Consider the following 9,535-nt stretch of genomic DNA (forward strand, 5'->3'; position numbering starts at 1 on the left):
GCTTATGTTTTTGAGAACTTGGATCACCAAAAACCTAAAGATACTGCAGCTTCCACTAAGCAGACCAACAAATCAATAAACCAGTTTATCTAAGAATATTAAGGAAAGTCAGGAAGAACCACAACCATAGATATATATGTGTATATATATGTATATACGTGTATATATGTATATATACATATATGTGTATATATATGTATACATGTGTCACAGAGCTACAAACCTACACACACACACATATATGTATGTATGTATTTCCGAGATGCTGGAACAGCCACCTCTCATTACCCTTCTAAGGACCCCTCCTTATTGATCCTTAACATCATTTACCCTCTTAGTTTTTCTAATCCCTTCTCAGCCGTACTTACCAGGAGGGTTCACACATTTATTTGGTGACACCTAAGCCTAAATGAGTTTATGAGGTCATTTCGTATGGTCCTTTTGACAATATGAGAAGACGAGATTGAGAGAAAATGATAAAAGGGAATTCTAACACACTGACATGGAGAAAGGTGTGGTGGAATAGAAAAGGGTGGTTAATCTTAAATCACCTTTCTGCTTAAGGAAGATCCAAGTCTAGTGTGTTCTTGGTAACTTTTGGAATGAAAGTGTAATGAAACATTCTACAAAATTACCATGATAACAATAAGTATAAGCTATAATCTAGTTCTTAGAACGATTTACATAGCACTTTTGCATTGATCGTCTTGCTAACTTAGGTCATATAATCCATCATTCATTCATCTAGTAATGCAAAAAAAATGGTATGTTGTTTTCTGGGATCTGATTTTTTAATACCATGAACCAGGTCCCTATTTCAGTGTGTAGCCTGATTACAGGTTAGATCTGCCCAGCTCAGACCATCGTCTCACAGATGTGTGCTTACCCCAAACAGTGAGATCTTTGACTATTTATCACGGTTACTCTGGGGGAATGAAAGTCCGTCCTGTGGGCAGTGGATGATCTTTCGGTATGAGTCAGAGCTGCCCTTTAATTTTTTCTCAAACCTAGATTTATACGTCTCTTGTAAAGATAAATGACATCATAGATGGGGCCATCTGCTTATTTTTATCTTCTTTAATTCTTTGTGAGATGATGGCATTGGCTGAATGACAAGAGTGTGCCACTTCCACAAAGCTGCAGATTGTCCAGTGGACTCTAGTCCCTGTGAAAACAACATGGATTCAACTTGTTATTCACATAATCTCTCGAACAGTGAACACTGCTAAGCCCAGGCCTCAAATGAGCCATACGTTGGTGCTCTCTGGGGGTTCTACCCAGAAAGGCTGGTTATTGCTGCATCAGGGATGGGGGAAGGTGGGACTCCTGCAGGCACTCTTCACGTGTATGTGATCCGCATCTTCAGTTCTCCTCAACATCGAAGTCAAAAGAAGCAATGCTGTTACTCAAATACAATGATTAAAATGAGGATTAGACTTTGTCTTAATTCAAAAGAAAGAGCAAGTTGTATTACTTGATGTCCAGCCATACAAAAAGCAATGTATGGGAAAGAAAAACCTAAAGAAGGCACTTGGGGAAAAGAAAAACAAGTTCTATGCAGGGAAGGAAAGTAGTGATGGGATTGGGTTGCTCTTCTTTGAAAATTCTCCGCTTTACAGGGATGGTATGTTTTATGTTATAAATTAAGCTACATTTAATCCCTTAGCAATGTGTCCCTGAGACATTATTATGGGCTTGCATTTGTCATGGATTCTATTGAAATATGTTCATTATTTTTTCCAAAAATACGAAATAGAAAAAGGGGCTTTCATGGGCTCTAAACACCAGATTTCATTATCTGCATTTAGAGCGAGGAGAGATTTGTCAGAGGTTTCAGGCAGTGACTAAGAACTCAGAAGGAGGAGGGAAGAATAAGTACTGACAGCTTGTTCTTGACCTGCCCAGTTATTTCAACCACAGGAAGGGTTTTTAAGATTCTTTGCGTTATCATTATTTGGTGACTCATACTGTGGGTTAATAATTCCCTTTTTCCTACTTCTCTTGCTCCTCATGGGTCAGCATAGATCAGGGGCTCAGGGACCTGCCAGCTCAGATGTCATTTCATCCTCAGTGGGGGTCACAACCTCCACATGTGCTTCCTGAATATGCTTGAGAAAAATGTTATCTGGCGATGGAGCTGCTGGCTGAGAGATCTGGTTGAGGGATGGTGTTTTAGCCTGAGGTTTCTTGGAGAATTTCAATCCTAGCCCATTTCCGAGGATAACAATGCTGAACCCATTGGCTGTTACCCTTTGAGGAGCGATTTTCTTCACCATCTAAACAAACATGTTGCATGTTAAAATTCAGTGCTCCTGTTCTCACTTATAACTGGGAGCTAAATGATGAGAACACACAGACACATAGAGGGAAACAACACACACCAGGGCCTATCGACGAGTAAAGGGGAGGAGGGGTGGAGAGGGTCAGGAAAAGGAGCGAATGGATACTAGGCTTAATACCTGGGTGATGAAATAATCTGCATAACAGACCCCCATGTACCAAACCTGCAATGCACCCCTGGACTTAAAAGTTAAAAACCCCTCAGTGCTCCTATGACATTTGATGTATTTGGATTCTTCTTCATGGTTTCTTTAATGTTCACCACCTTTTTACTATCAACATCAGGGAAGTGTCATGGCCTCATATTCCTGAGTTTCATGTCTTTACTGACCAAGATCAAAAGCACCTTTCTCCAAGGCAAGTACATTCTCTCCAGGCTGCTTCTATTCCATATATTTGTTTATGCTGGCATTGTAACATATTAATATTTTTCCCATTATCAAATTTTGTGAGAATATCAGTGGTACATTTTAAAATCTAATAAGCATTATCAGATGCCTTTTGAAGATCATCTCTCAAATTATAGCCCTAATAGTGAAAGATTTTTAGCCATATTTTATTTAATTAGCTTTCCTCAATGTGTTGATATTTTATTACTTAGAAACCCCCAACCCCCCGAACCTTCAAATGACTTGTTCCCTGAACATGAAGAATAAAATTGGGGCAGTCTGTCCTCACAATATTTTCTGGTCCAAAGCAATTTCAGATGAATACATGCTTTTGAATAGAATAAGCCATTTTGCATCAATTACATTTCCACTGATTTAAGCAAGGATACGGGTTAGGAGAAACAGTGCAATAATTTAGAGCTTGAAACCCTTAGCAAAACAAATCAGCATCAAGTGTGTAAAATAATGTTCATGTGGGTAGAAAGGGAGGAAGTGCTTTAAAAGACTGGACCAGAGTCTCCTTTCTGGCTGCCCTCTGTGTGTTCCCAGCAAATTGATTTCATAGTGTCTTATGACTGCCTGCTATCTTTACTAAGCAATCTGGTTATTGCTGTTGTTGAAAACATTCTCCCCTGATTTTAAAGCCACATGCCTTTCATTTGTCATGCAAGTTGATGAGCATACTTTCTTTTTCACTTATAGACAACCTGCTTTGAGCCTCCTAAAAATGTTTCTATGAGGATTGTGGTCTCTGAATGTGGTAATAGCTTTTACTTGATGCCTTATAAACAGGTGCTGTCTACATTAGAAGCGTAGCCAGAGCCCCTACTCTCAGGGCTTGACATCTGCGGGTTTTAGAGCAATAGCTGGGTGAGTGTGTTGCTACTATTCTGTTGATGGATGACAGCAATAGATCAAGGTAGATCAACATTCTTAAGGTACAGCCGTAAAAGGGTGAGTGTAAAATGGAAATGCATGAGTGCTTTTCAAAGGCAAGAGATTAATAGCTCTGGGCACGCCAGAAATACCAGGATAACTTTTCCACATCTCTAAATGGAGTTAGCTCTCTTCTAATTAGCTTGTCTTCCGCCAGACCAGAGCTGGGGGCAGCTCATACACACTGTGCCTTTAATTCCCACAACTGCAGTGGGTGGCAGTCCCTTCTAGGATGTGTGGAGACGAACAGAACTGAACTTTCTGGAAGCATTATTGAATTTACTTCTTACATGACTTCCCATCATCTTCTAACTGGTGAGGACCAGTGACTGTCACTAGTCAGGCTGCACCAACAAGGAATGGAAAATGGAGGTTACAGGCTCTATGACGTCAACCTCTGATGGTTGAAATCTCATTTCAATATTCCTGCTTCCTAAAAAATGTGTGGATCCCCTTGTGGCCTTCTCCTAGTAATGAGGTCTACAGATCAAACTCAATTATTTCCTTATGCTATAAGACAGCCAAATTCATCTTAAAATGTCCCAGGTTCATATGATGATGTGGTTTCAAAGTTTTAAAATAAAAGAAGAACCTATCGGCTTTCCTTTCAGCAATTAATAAGCTGATGCTAACAGCTCTATCTCTGTACTGACTGATGAAGCAGTACCGTGTTCAAGATCCCTCTGAATTTATGTCAGTCCTACATTTCTAATTATTTTTAGTTTGTTCTTCTTTTTCCATTAAGTAGATGTATCCACGTATGGTGGCCTCTTCAAACAAGGTTTCCAAAATGTTAAAAGAGTAAGGACGTCTCATTGGAATCAATGATATGTTTTCTTGATCTTTAGGACAGATTTTCTCTATGTGGTAGAATTTGAGCTTGCGGCAGTGGCAGAAACCGAATGATGGCTGAAGTCATCCATATGAAGAAGTATCTTTATCCCCACTTTATTGTAGGCCCCATCCTTGTAAGCTACATCCTAATCCCAGAAGTCCTCAGAAGCTGCTCTGGTTCTGGGTTGACATACAGACAATAAAGTGGGGATAAACACAATAACTTAACAATGGGAGCAACTAGTAAGTAGTGACTTGATCTATGACACTTATGGAGGGTCTGAAATACAAACTCCCATGAGGCCACGAAGAAATTTCCAATTAGACAACAGTGATGGATGGGCTGTATTAGACAACTTTTGTACCTTCTCAAGATTTCTAGGATCTAACTTCCTTATTTGAGGGCTGGAACTAGTGACCTCTTCTATTATCATGGGTTATAAGTGACTAAGCTCAGTATTATACTTTTCATAGCAAAGATTACCATCAGTTGTTTATGAAGTTCAATACTGACAAACCTGATTGATAATGAGATCTTACTATGGATCATTAGCTAAGTGCACAAAAGATTCTGATACAATGCTTCCTCTCAGAACATAGGAATGAAATGCATTTTAAAAACGCAAAGTATTACCTGTATTTCAGGCATCAAGAGAAAACAGCAAACCAGTCTGAAATTCCATGACCAATGAGCCCTGGAATATGAGTATGCTTTTAAAACAGACTCTTTAGAAGAACAAAATGTTACGGCATAATGTAACCCTGGTAATTTCTTCATTGGAACTTTCCACCCACTACTTCTGAACGGAAAAAGTACTATTGAATCCTGAGTTACCCATTAAACATTGACTCTTTCCTTAATAGTAGCTGGTGGATTAGCTTTTGAGTAGGATGTCCTGGGACTTCTCACTATGCCTTCATTATTCCCTTTTTATTCTATGAAGTGGCATTCCTTGCTCGTTATGAAGTGGAAAATGCAGCTATTGTAACTCAGCATACTTGTTCATGAGAAATAAAACCAAAAAGAAATTAAACAATCTTTTTTAGCATCTGTAAAGGCATTTTAAAGGTTAGTTAGAATAATCCAATTTTCAGTTCCTTTAAATCATACTACATTTAATTGTAATGATTTCTGAATTCATTATGAATAGAATCATTTAAATTAATGTGAAAAAATTGGTGTCGCCTGTTTTGAATTATTAGAATTCTTCTTAGAAATTTGTAGCATGTCATTAAAGAATGCCTAGTGACAAAGCTACCTTCGCCCTATTTGGTCTACTCTTTTGAAGGCACCGTGGTCCTCTGCCACTGAGCTCTCATAATGCTTGTTGAACAGAATGGGAAGGCCTTGAGAACCACACCGTGTGTGATCTCATTGAATGTCAAATGTGGAGATGATGGTGAACTCATAAAGAAGAAACTGGAGAATATACTGTGGATCTTCTTAGGACTTTGTTGTCATTGAGCTCTGGGATAATGATTCTGTCAGATTTGTGTCTTATGAAGTTGAATAACTCACTCTGTTCATAATATGAGCCCTTAATCTCCTGCTCATTCCCATTTGATCATCAGATGAAAAGACAGTGACAGAAAAGTGGCTGAAGCCATGTTTAAACTTTGCTTGTTCCATTTTTGATAAGAGGTCAAAAGTCATAACAAAATCAAATATTTTGGTTAATTTAAATATTTAGACTTCTATCATTTTTCTACTCTTTTTCTTTGAGGACTATAGGCAAGACTACTTATTGCAATACGAATGAAGTGGATAATCCTATGGAATGTAATCCTGAGAAAAGCAGATTCGCTCTCATGTACTTATTCCTATATATGGATATTTTTAAAGCAAACTTCACAAGATCACTTTCAAATCAAAGCTCAGACCCTTACTGACTGCAAGTTTAAGCAAATGATTTTACTTTTCTGAACCTTGGTTAATTCATCTGTGCAGTAGCCACAATGCCTACCTTGCAGAGTAATAAAAAACACTTGGAATGTTGTAGGTACTCCATAAATTCGACAATGTTATACTGGTCAAAACAGGAGGACCAAACACCCATATAAATGTTTCCTCCAAAAATTTCATTGTCATTTATTTTCTACACTTACTTGTTAGTGTCTCAATTTGCTGATGCACTCTACATTCTTCATCACTATTAAATTCAAGAGTAAATTTTAGAAAAAGCACAAGTAAATTGTGCAGTTCCTATGAAAGTCGTCACAGCCACTGACCTAGTGTCAGGATAGATTCCCATTGCACTCTCTTTCCCTAGTACCTGTGGAAACCATGGGGAGGTATTCAATGGGTGTTTCTTCAGTCTCCAGTTTTTAAATAGATCTCATTTTATGAGTGTGGCAATCAATTTTGGGTGAACCATTTGTTTCGTGATTTGATCCTGTTATGCTAGATGCAGTGTGTATGTAACTGGAGGCCTTATGGCTTGATATCATTATTGCCCATGTATGTTATCTTTTGAAAATTCAAGAGTTGGCCAGGCATGGTGGCTCACGCCTGTAATCCCAGCACTTTGGGAGGCCAAGGCAGGCGTATCACCTGAGGTTGACCGTTTGAGACCAGCCCAACCAACATGGAGAAATCCCGTCTCTACTAAAAACACAAAATTCAAAATTAGCTGGGCATGGTGGCACATGCCTGTAATCCCAACTACTTAGGAGGCTGAGGCAGGAGAATTGCTTGAACCCCGGAGGCAGAGGCTGCAGTGGGCCAAGATCTTGCCATTGCACTCCAGCCTGGGCAAAAAGAGCAAAACTCTGTCTCAAAAAAAACAAAAAAAAAAAAAAAAAAAAGAAAAGAAAATTCAAGAGTCATGGTATTTAGGTGTGGCTTAAAAACAGAATCATCCCTTGAATAAGAAGACATTCTAAGAAGAAGAAGACCTAAGAGCTGAGGGTTGCAGGCTCTGAGGTCCCAGGTGGAGTAGAGACAGCTGAGAGTTCTTATTTTGGTTTGAGGTTCATCCAGTCTACATATCCTGTGGGCCCCGAAGACAAGTGAGACTTCACAGGCAGGGTCTCCAGTGGGCTGGGAAGAGCCGGTGCTGTGGTTCCAATGGGACAGTGATCCTGTCCCGGGAAGTTGGAGTTGAGCAATAGGGAGGGAAGGAGGCAGAAACCAGAGACAGGAGGCCAAGGACAAGGTGGCTCTGGTGTAGAAATGCTTTGGGCAGGACGTGAACTTATGCTCGAGTGGCGTTTGTACGTGACACAATCAGAGATGTGAAGAAATAGATTTGCTCAAGTGAGGAACCACATGTCATCCTCTTGGCTAGACCAGAACGTAATGCTTAATATATGTTTTTGTGGCAGAGGGGAGTCTCCTTCTGGTGCTCTCGGCACGGACCTTTTGAGTCATCACAGGTGCTGGAGCACATCCAGGGTGATTACAATAGACAACATTATGGCTGGGCTTGGCAGTGTTACCTCATTTAGGATCTGCTCTTTGTTCCATTATAGCATCCAATTTACCTTAGACGTTTCAACTCCTTCTAAACGAAAGCTTGGTAGAAATTTCCTTGTACCCAAAACTTCCTCATGTTTTAAAGAGGCTTGGTGCTGTAGAAGCTGAGTGGGGAAGATTTGGAATGTGGTCCTGAGTGCTTAAGCACAGGAGTTCTTAGTGACATTTAATTGATGTGTATCTACAAATAGTTACTGTGTATGCCAGTTGGCAATCTGTTTTGTACTTACCTGTGGATTTTAAGACATTTCCATGTGAGTGTAGAGTGTGTAAGATTTATTTGTGCCAGCGAGTTACCCAGTAGGCCCACATATTATGCAGAAATCCAAATCTCAAAGGATATCCTCATATTCTCTTGAAAATACAGTGCCTTATTATATCAATAGATCAACTGCTAGGTGAAACTAACCTGTTAATGTTGTGGCATAAATCTGAACAATTGGCTGATTTATTAGGGTGTGCAGATAACTACCCAAACAGTTAAGCCAAAACATGTGCTCTGAGGCATGACTAGATGGTTTGGACCACAAGATCAGTTAAAATCACAAGACAGTCACTCCCTGGCACTTGGGCCAGCCTTGGGTGCAGTGTCCCTGGTTTTCTCTGTAGACTGTTCCTCCCTACAGGCATCACCCCCACAGTGGGGGTAGCCCCACTTCCCAGTCTAGATATGCAGGGAGCAGGATTTAAGGAGGCACTCATTCTCCCCTGCTCCTCCTGTATGTGCCCCACCCAGAGCATGAGTGCCTCCTTGAACTGTGCACCCTGGTCCCCTCACTCCCCTCACCCTAGTGCCAATTCCATCCTGACTCTAAGGCCAACTGGACCTTAGGTGCCCTAAGAACTCAATCTTATTCTCGGAGGCCCAGTAAAGCGGGGTTCACCATGTGTCTGGCTGTGACTTCATGCAACATCTGTGATAACCAGGATTATATTTTGCTCCTGTCACGATTCCAAGCACCCACTTTCCCTGGGACCATCCTATTTTCACACTTAATCCTCACAGTAGCATGTGAAATGGCTCTTATCCTTACTATTCAGATGAAGCTGAGAGAGGCTGTGGAAGTCGCTCCAAGTCTCAGCGCTTGTGGTGATGAGGGCTGGGGTTTAAATCTAGTGTGAAGTCCAGCCTCCTCTTGCTCCCCATAGCTGACTCCCCATGACAGAGCCCTTTCCTGGTACTCCAGGAAATTACCATTACCCACTAGTATGACTAGGATCCCATTATCCCCTTTGCAGAGATACTCTGCATGGTCCCACTCTCAGACAACTGCCCTGTTTTTAGCCACCGGGTCTCCAAACGTCACCACGTCTTGATCTGGTGGTTGACAGGTGGGTCTCAGGAGTCCTGGCTTCACCATGTCGTAGCATGTGATTTGGGGAAGTCACTTCACTGATGAGTGCCTTGCGTCCCTCAGGTGGAAAGTGCAGATCCTAGGAAACAGGTGTCTGGGAGGCTGCTGGCAAGACCAAATGAGGCGTGGTCAGTAAACCCCTCAGAACAGTGGCTGACCTACAGGCCGCATTCAGTCGATGTCATCAATTATTATGATGCTTCCTA

Source organism: Macaca nemestrina, chromosome 16, assembly GCF_043159975.1.
Source record: "Macaca nemestrina isolate mMacNem1 chromosome 16, mMacNem.hap1, whole genome shotgun sequence".
Lineage (NCBI taxonomy): Eukaryota > Metazoa > Chordata > Mammalia > Primates > Cercopithecidae > Macaca > Macaca nemestrina.